The sequence below is a fragment of the Callithrix jacchus genome, chromosome 14, assembly GCF_049354715.1.
Source record: "Callithrix jacchus isolate 240 chromosome 14, calJac240_pri, whole genome shotgun sequence".
In the NCBI taxonomy this organism is placed as follows: domain Eukaryota; kingdom Metazoa; phylum Chordata; class Mammalia; order Primates; family Cebidae; genus Callithrix; species Callithrix jacchus.
The window spans coordinates 107,371,968-107,382,142 of record NC_133515.1 but is presented as its reverse complement, the minus strand read 5'-3'; the positions used below and the strand labels follow the sequence as shown (position 1 = coordinate 107,382,142).

The window sequence follows — 10,175 nt, the reverse complement described above, 5'->3', positions numbered from 1 at the left end:
GAAAAGCATAATTCTCATGGATCTGAGCAGACTTGAGAAGTGAACTGAAGGTGAAAAAGTCCAATCACAATGAAAAAAGATTCTTCTAATGGCTTCAGCAATTCTAATGTGTCTTGAGCCCCAGAAGATTTTGGAGTTTGCAGCTGCGGATGACAATTCCTATTCTTTTCTTTCTTTCTTTCTTTTTTCTTCTCAAACTGAATTTCAACAATGAAGTAAGTGATTGCAGTGTGGCAATAGACAAAAACTGTTTTCAGAGGATTGCCTGCTTGCAGAGGGCTGGGAAATCCAAGCTTCCAAGTCACAAACAATAGGTCTTTTAACCTAATGCTTTGCCCTAAACTGGGTGCTAAACACATTTCCCAAAATTGTCATGGTCCAACATATCAGGAAACCTACAATAAGAAAAGCTTAGCATAGTTTTCTGTGCTCCAATTAAAAAGAAGAATCTTTTAGAAGAGCTTTCACAAGCTGGATAGCAGCTTCCTCCAATCTGGAATTGAAGTATGAGTCTCACTTTCACATGTATCCTCAGGCAGCAGGAACATTCCCACAACATAAAGATGGATGTGTGGCCCGGCTGCGTGGGGCACACTGGGGAAGATGGCTGAATCTATATGGATGAAGGAACATTTCCCAGGGAACAAAGACAATCAGTTGGATTACTATTTCTCTATTTATTCAATCCTCCAATGACGCTGTATGTTGAAGGAAAGAAATGATTCATTTCCTTCTGCCCTGAATATCTTGCGTGTTTTAATGGTATTTTAAATATATTTAGAAATGGGACTGACCCCTGGTAGACAGACGAGGACATTGAAAAGTCATTCATCCATTCTTTCAATCAACTGACCAAAACTACAAAGTCACAGCATTACTGCCCTAACTTCTGGAGGTACAGAAATAAATATGGGGGGGCCCTTACCTTGTTTATCGGGGATGGCATATATTTTAGCATTCTTACACTGGAGCCAGTTAGATGGTCGAAAAAACTGAGCTTAAAATGCCTGATGGTGTGAATACTCTCTAGGCTTCTCGGAGAAGGCAGGAGTTGAACAGACAGCAGTTGAAGAGTAAAAAAGAGTAGGAGTTTTCTCGATGGGCAAGGATGGGAAGGACATTCTAAGCAGAAGGAATTGCATAAAGACACAACAGTGTGAGATAATGATAATAACTTGTATTTACTGAGCATATATGCCAGGGCTAGGTCACGCACTATGTTAAGCACTTTTCAAGCACTATTTCTATTATTCACTGAAATCCCCTTACAACACAGGCACTATTATTATGCCTACTTAATGTAGATTAAATTGAGGCTTTGAGGATTAAGTAATGTGTTCAAGTCAAAGAGCTAATAAGTAACGGGGGTGAGACTCAAACTCAGGTCTTATTTTTTATTTATTTTCCAGAAACTGAGCTCCTGATGCTATGTTGTCACGTGGTACATGACCCGGCAGTGTGGAGTCAGGACAAAAAGAAGCTCCACATTCGGCAGGGACCCTCCAGCTGCAATACACAGATAAATGGAGTGTTTACAGCACTTTGAAGAAGAGAGTGAGAAGACCATAGGGATGTTTTCAAAAGATTCCTTTTGTAGCAATTGTGCAGACAGCATTGGTGAGGAAGACTATGGAGGGAAGAAAAGCAGGGAGAATAGTTGTAAATTTCAATCCTGATGATAAGCAATGAGAGCTAAACAAAGACAACTGCGTGGAGATGGCATGCAGAGGACTGATTTGCAAAACAAGCAGCGTTAAAGAGTTATGTGACTTGGGCAGAGGAGAGAGGACTCAGAGAAATGCCAGTATCTTGCTTGGTTGGGATCCTTGGTGAATTGAATAACCCATAACCAAGATTCTGTAAACAGAACAGCTGACAATGACTACCAGTGATCTGCCGTCTGTCAGCATCAATCAGCTGTTCGCGTGTGGCCATATGATGAAGGGAGGTGAGCACAGGCAGAGCAATACGGCTACCCTCGGGGCTGCAGGAGCCTCCACAGAGGTCAGGAGAGAGCAAACAACACAAACAACCCTACAACAACAGCCGGGTCATACTGTATTAGGGAACTGGAGGGAGAACACAGGCAATGAGTCCTCCAGGAGATCAGGAGAGAAATGCTCACCAGGGACTAGATTTATGGAGGAGATGGAAGGGCCGGAAGCTTGGAAGATGGTAGAACACCTGAGGCAGTCAGTGTATTCACACATTAAAAGTTGGAGTTCACCCTCTCTGTAGAATCTGTCTGCAGCATATAGATTAAATGGTACATTTCACTTGGATTGTACCATATTAAGTGATTCGTTGTTGCATATTTTCTGCATGTGTTTATATGTTTAAATTGCTTCCCTATTATTGTGAACAGTGCTGCAACAAACATACATGTGCATGTGTCTTTATAGTAGAATGATTTATAATCCTTTGGGTATGTACCCAGTAATGGGATTGCTGGGTCAAATGGTATTTCTAGTTATAGATAGATCCTTCAAAGACTTAGAACCAACCCAAATGCTCACCAATGATAGACTGGATAAAGAAAATGTGGCACATATACCCCATGGAATACTACACAGCCATAAAAAAGGATGAGTTCATGTCCTTTGCAGGGACACGGATAAAGCTGGAAACCATCATTCTCAGCAAACTAACACAAGATCAGAAAACCAAACACCACATGTTCTCACTCGTTCGTGGGAGTTGAACAATGAGAACACATGAACACAGGGAGGGGAACATCACATACTGGGGCCTGTCAGGGGCTGGGGGGCTAGGAGAGGGAGAGCATTAGGAGAAATACCTAATGTAGATGACAGGTTGATGGGTGCAGCAAACCACCATGACGTGTATACCTATGTAACAAACCTGCACATTCTACACATGTACCCTAGAACTTAAAGTATAATTTAAAAAAAAAAAAGAAAAGAAAGAAATTGCTTTTCTAGGCATTCATGTGCATCAGGATCCCAAGGGGTGCACATTAACATTGAAATTACCAGATTCCACCCCAGGGATTCTGAGTCAGGAGAGATGGGGTGGAAGCAGGGCGATCTGACCCGTTAACAACAGCTAAAGTGGTTCTGCGCAAGTGTGTGAAGACCATACTTTGAGAAACAGTGCTCCGGGACAGGCTTCATCAGGATAGTGACAGCTAGGACAGTGCATATTAGAAAGTGTAAACATTGCAGTGGTCACTGGATACTACGATAAAAACAAAAACTCTAGATATTCAGAGCCTTGAGATCCTTTAGACGCCTCTTTAATTCTGTTAGCCTTCACCTTTCTCCCTTCTCCCTGCCTCACATCTCTCCTCACATTTTCTCTCTCTTTTTTTTTTTTTTTTTTTGAGACCGAGTTTCGCTCTTGTTACCCAGGCTGGAATGCAATGGCACGATCTCGGCTCACCGCAACCTCTGCCCCCTGGGTTCAGGCAATTCTCCTGCCTCAGCCTCCTGAGTAGCTGGGATTACAGGCACGTGCCACCGTGCCCAGCTAATTTTTTGTATTTTTAGTAGAGACGGGGTTTGACCATGTTGACCAGGATGGTCTCGATCTGTTGACCTCGTGATCCACCCGCCTCGGCCTCCCAAAGTGCTGGGATTACAGGCGTGAGCCACCGCGCCGGGCCATTTTCTCTCTTTTTAGTTTCTTTGCTACTTGCTTAACTCCTGCCTCCCCCTCGCCTTCTCTGCATCCCTTTCAGAGCCTCTACCGCTCACTATCCTGGTTTCACCTTACATTTTTATTCTTTGCTGTTTTTCATTCCGTCTTCTCTGATTATCGGAGTACCTATCTTGTGTGGTGATTTTTACATTGATTCGTTTACTGCTCTCTATCGTATTGGATTGTGTCAAATACTTTTTTTGCATCTATCGAGATGACTATATGCATTTTCTCTTAATTCTGCTGACACGGTAAATGGCACTAATAGATTTTTGACTACTAAACCAACTTTGCATTTACTTGCTCAATCTTTGCATTTAATTAGCCACGACATGGCATTTTACATACCTACATAGTGCGCATACACATGCGCACACTGAATTGGCTGATAAGTTTTAAAGTATGTAATATGTGGTATGTGTCCTTGAAGCATATTTGTCTACAGTTCTTCGTTTTTGTAAAGCCTTGGTCTAGTTTTGATAGAGGGTAATTCTGGCTTCATAAAATTAGTTGAGAAGTGTTTCTTACTCCTCTATTTTCTGAAATAATTTTTGTAGCATAGCAATTATTTCTTTCTTAAATGTTGGATAGAATTCACCAGTGATGCCATCTGGGCCAGGAGTTTTCTTTTTCAGAAGGTTTTTAATTATGAATATGATTTTTTTAATTGACAGAAGTCTATTTTTTTTTCTATTTCTGCTTAGGTTAGTTTTTTTAAATTCGTCTTCAAGAAATTTTTCCACTTTATCTAATTTTTTAAATTTATTGGAATAGAATTGTTCATAATATTTTTCTGTACTCCTTTTTAATTTCTGTAGTATCTTTCATGATGTCCTGTCTTCTATTCCAGACATTCCTAATTTACATCTTATATTTAATTTCTCCATCAGTTTAGCTGGGGGGCTATCCTAGGTATTATGAGTAAGGAGTTGTGAAAATTCTGATTTCTGTGTCATATGAAAGGAGAGAAGGTTAGCACTCCCTTTGACAAAGCTGGAAGGGGCCCTCAGCCTGACACCACGCACACAGTTAACGCATTGCCACCTGCTTTGTGGTACCAAAAGTAAAATATTTTTGGTCAGGTGTGGTGGCTCATGCCTGTAATCCCAGCACTTTGAGAGGCCTAGGTGGGTGGATTATCTGAGGTTGGAAGTTCAAGACCAGCCTGGTAAACATGGTGAAACCCCGTTTCTACTAAAAATACAAAAATTACCCAGGTGTGGTGGCAGCCACCTGTAATGCCAGATACTCGAGAGGCTGAGGCAGGAGAATCGCCTGAACCTGGGAGGTGGACGTTGCAGTGAGCCAAGATCATGCTATTGCACTCCAGCATGGGTGACAGAGCAAGACTCTGTCTCAAAAAATAAAAAAAAATCAAAAATAAGATTTTTTTTCTTTTATAAATTCTGATTTCTGTTATCTTTTCCCCCTCAATATGTCATGTTTGTTCAAGCAAAAAATTTTCTCAGCTGGACTCAAGTTGAAAATTATGTTTTGCTTTGTTTTGTTTTGTTTAGCTCTGATCCCAGTTAAGATACTGTTTTTCTTTGGCTGAGCTGCTTTTGGTTTTTCAGCCAGAGATGTAGGCAGATACAATGTTGGGAGTTTCTAACTGACTCCTTTTCTTCTGTCTCTTTTCTCTTCCCTTTTCTTCTCATTTTCCATTTGTGTCTGATTTTCCCATGGTCCATGCCAAAAACTGTGATAACGACAACTCTCAGTTATAATTCTCTCCACTGGGTATGCACTACCCCTCCTAATCTTAGTGCGTCTGTGAATCTCCAATGCCTTAAGGTATCTGTGCTTTTATGTTATGTTGAGAGTGTATAGCTGTCAGTTACAGGAAAGTTGGTCACACAGGATGCTACTTGGCTGTTACCAAAGACAGATCTACATATTTCTCTGCCCTCAGTTTTTAAAGAAGTTTTTTGCTGAAAGGAGAATTTTAGCTTTGTTTTGGTTGGATTGGATTGGGGTGAGGTTTTCTTTCATTTGGTTCTTTAAACATTGTGGTCTATTGTGTATTATCTTGCATTGCTTCTGACAAGAAGTCTGTAGTCATTCTTATATATCTGCCCCTCTGTTTATAATATGCCTTTTTCTCTTGCTTTTTAAAAATGTTCTGTTTCACACATTATTCTGTAGAAATATGATTATAATGTGCTTCTGCATGGCTTTCTCTGGGCTTATCCTGCTTAGGTTTTCTTAAGTTTCTTAGATTTGTGGATTGTAATAAAGAGTTTCACTCTACAGTTTGAAGTTTCAGTGCTGAGAGCTTTTAATCCCTTGGATTCCTTCTTCTTCTGCCTGCCTCTAGTAAAATTGATAAGAAAACCTGTATGCTCCCTTTTTTGGTGAAACTTCACTCCTCCTCACTTCTTAGTAAAATCCCAAAGTCAGCTTCCTTTTCTCCCCTGTTCTTCCAAGAACTTCTTAAAAGAACTTTTACATGTATTTGTTCTTTTTGACACTTGTTTCTGGGGGAAGGATAAAATTAACACCATCTGTAGACCAGCTTTGGAAACCTACCTTACTCTTCTTAGGTGCTTTGTTCTGTGAGTAATAAACTTTTCACAATCTCATAGTATGTGTGAGGCATCATCAGTCTTGACATTTAAATAAAATTTTGAGTTGGAATCCATCCTGTATCTTCAGATGGCTCAAATTACAAGTTTATGATTCTCAACAAATTTTGAAAATGTGTGTCATTATTTATTAAAATATTTTTCTCTTCTACTTTTGTATATAAAATAGGTGTATATAATATTTTCCCACAGTTCACTGAGCTTTTTAAAACATTTGTGGTATTTTTTATATCTGTATCTGTGCTTTGATTTCTATAATTTCTATTGCCCGACTTTAAGTTTTTTGATATTTTAATCCATTGTATTTAACATTCAATTAAGATCACTCAATAAGTTTTTTTACTTTGGATAACTTTAGCTTTAGAAGTTCCATGAGGTTATTTTCCAAAGAGGGTCCATGAAGATCCTTATGTTCATGTTCTCCTTTACATCTTTCAGTATATTTGTCCTAACAGTTTTACAGTCTTGGTTAGCTAGTTCCATAATTTCTGTAATTACTAATTTAATTTGCATTGGCTTTTTTTGGTCTTGTATGTGCCACAGTTTCCTGCTGCTTTGTAAGCTAATGATATTTAATTAAAGTCTGGATACTATGACATTATGTTATTATTTATTTATTTGTTATTTTATTATTATTATTTTTTAGATGGAGTCTCACTCTGTCTGCCAAGCTAGAGTGCAGTGGTGCGATCTCAGGTCACTGCAACCTCCGCCTCCCAGGTTCAAATGATTCTCCTGCCTCAGCCTCCTGAGTAACTGGGATTCCAAGGTGTGCACTACCACACCCCGCTAATTTTTGTATTTTTAGTAAAGACAGGGTTTCACCATGCTGATCAGGCTGGTCTTGAACTCCTGACCTCGTGATCCGCCCACCTTGGCCTCCCAAAGTGCTGAGATTACAGGCATGAGCCCCCACACCCAGCCTGTTATTGAAGATTTAATATTAAACTTTGTCATTTTCTTTGAAGACCATCTAAAACTTTGTTTTGAGATAGATTTAAGTGATTTATGGATCACCACGATTATTTTAAGCTTTATTTTAACTTTTTTGGGGAAGGTCTGGATAAACCTTTACTGAAGGCTTAATTTAACCCACATATAAAATGTGATTCTTCTGGAGCTTCTACTAAATAATCTGGGTACTCACTAAAGTCTTCTTTGCTCTGGTTGGTTTGCCTTCCAAGCATGCATGTGCTCTGGGAATTGTAGCTTACAGCTTCTCTGTTTTTCTTTTTTTGGCCAAGTTTGTAAAATTTTACTTTGTGCATTTAAAACTTAGACTTCAGCAACAGACTCAGTGGGACCTATCCATACAAAGAAAAAAGCTTCTTTCTCTTTGGTACGCTGTTTTTCAAATTTCATTCACTTGAGCTATCTGAACTACCATTTCTGCGTTCTCAGCTCAACAGTTTTTCCATTCCCTGCTTCAGTTCTTCCTCTCTGCAACAAGATCCATAAAATACCACCAGAAGAAAACCAAAAAATAAACAAACACAAAATCCCCTGAGTAATCATATGGCTCAACTTATTTGTTTTCCTGATCTCAAAAATCACAATTCTAATTATTTCCATGACCAATATCAGAAAGAACTTTTACATATATTTGTTCTTTTTGATACTTGTCTCCAGTGGAAGGATGAAATTAACACCAATAACTCTTTCATTGTTAAAAATAAAAGTTTTTAGATCTTTTATTGTAAGGGCTTTAAAAATTGTTTCAGACAAATAGAGATTTAGGTTCCACTTAAATTTTAACCATATTTGACATTTCCAATGAGAGCTCAGCTGAGAAGGTGGTAAAATAAACAAAAACCTTCACACATGGCTGAGTTCACAGTGCCCTGGCTAAAACAAGTTATAGTCTGTTTCTCTTTCTGGCCTACAAAGAGGTGTGTTTATTGTTTGTAAAACAATTGCAAAATCTGTTTCACAAATATTAAAATTTAAACGTTGGCATGTTATAATTGGAGAAATGGTATTATTATAAGAGAGAGGGAGACAGGAGAACATGAAAACAAGATAGAGTCACATACACATCTATAAACTAAACTTCAGTAAAATGGCAACTACTATAGAGTGATGAGTTTCCACATATCTTTTTTCTTCTTTTCGAATTTTTCTTGAACGAATGCATTTCTTGCATAATATAGTGCCTTTTTAGCAAATGGTGCTGGAACCTCCAGATATTCACATGGGAAAAAAAGTAACTTCACCCCTACCTTGTCCTACATACAGACATTAATTTAAATTGGATAATATATTTAAGGGTGGCCAGATCTCACTTCTTTTGATGTAAAATTTCAGGTAAATTCTATTAAATTATTTAAATCTTCACTTAGAAATAAATAGAGTTATTAAAGTATGATGGGGTGATATGCAACAAATAATCAAAAATAACACAGTGTTTTGACCGCTGGAGTGGTGAGAAAGTATGTACGCTGGAAAGGTCTGTCTGGGTGTATTGAAGACAGTGCCTGGAGAAGTCAGATATGGCCTCTTAGAGTGGATTCTGAATAAGGGAAGGAGTTAGCCAAGTGGATAACGGAAGAAAGGAGCATTTTAAACAGCAAACACCATGGGCAACTGTACTGAGACATAGTATTGCACAGTGGTTTCTTTGTTTTGAGGTTCAGTGTGTGCTTCTTTGGCCTCTTACTGGGAGCTTACTCTGGCTGAGCACTGCGGTAAGATGCTCTCATATATCCCCTCTTTCAATCATAAAAACCACATGTATTTCGAGGTTATTCCTTCAGTATCTGCCCACCTCACTAATACTAAAAGGAAGTCTGGGGACTGATAGCAATTCCCAAAATGTCTTTGTCACATTTTCTTTAAAAGTTGTTGTAAGTTTTTTAATATTGTCATATGTTGGTACACAGAATGTTCTTAGATTGTTATTTTATATTGTGAAGAGGGAATTGCATTAGTAATGGCAAGCCCTAGGAAGGTGGATATGTTTCTGACTTCATTCTGTTATTTGCTTTAATATCGTATAATATGACCCCTCCTTGTATTATCAGGAATCAGATTTTCAAAAAAGCAAATGTGGTCTCTCAGATCTTTTTAATGTGATTAATGGGAAAAGAAGTACTGAAGCAGAAAGCAAGTCTAGCATGTGTTTCTGCCAAAGAAACAGAAGCTGTCCTGCCCCCAGCCATGCCTAGCAGCCTCAGCCAATGCACAGCCTACTGGAATACTCCCATTCCATCCAAGTCGGCCCCGGGTCTTACTTCAAGGTCGTGATGCCAGGCTCAGATGCCTCTCCCATCCATAACCCTAAGTACCTGCTATCAAAATTCCTCCAACAGAGAGGTGCTTGAGGTGTGTTGCAAGAAAGCCTCGATGAAATCCTGGCAAGGAGAATTTTCACCTAGGTGCAGGTTCTGGCCTCACCTTGGAGCCAGTACAGCAGACCATCTGTTTCGAGTTGTCAATCCCTCAGATCTTCAGGGATCAGAGAAATGGGCTGGTTTCGTTCTGATCCCTGTGCCAAGGTGCCTCCTGACATATGGAATTGAAAATAAGACAGTGGAATCTGCACAATGGATAGCCCCCAGTGACGGAGTTTGGTCAATTACTGGATTACTTTTTGTGTCTTCTAAATGTTTACAAGGAATTATTTATAATCAGGAAAAACAATGAATAATGAATATAGTACACTGATGCCATTCCCCTTCCATTTATTTTATGATTATTAATTTCCTATCACATTATTTAAAACATTTTAATATTTTCACTATACTTCCGTTTCGAAATTCTAGAAGAAAATTATGTAACCAGGCATTGAGGAATTCAATACTACCCATGCAACTTTTAAAAAGTCTGTGATCTCCTTGTTAGGAGCAGTTTCACATGTCTGTAGTTTTTTTTTTTTTTTCTTTTATTTTACATTAAAAGTTGTTTTAAGTAAATATTCTATACCAGAGAAGC

General features: G+C 38.7%; 1 non-coding gene across 1 annotated transcript; it reads left to right on the top strand.

Moving 5' to 3' along the window:
• The first annotated feature begins 4,609 nt into the window (after positions 1–4,609).
• LOC118147623 (U6atac minor spliceosomal RNA) lies at positions 4,610–4,735 on the top strand. Its single transcript, XR_004734065.1, has one exon. It is a non-coding gene; the product is annotated as a U6atac minor spliceosomal RNA (small nuclear RNA).
• Positions 4,736–10,175: the final 5,440 nt, after the last annotated feature.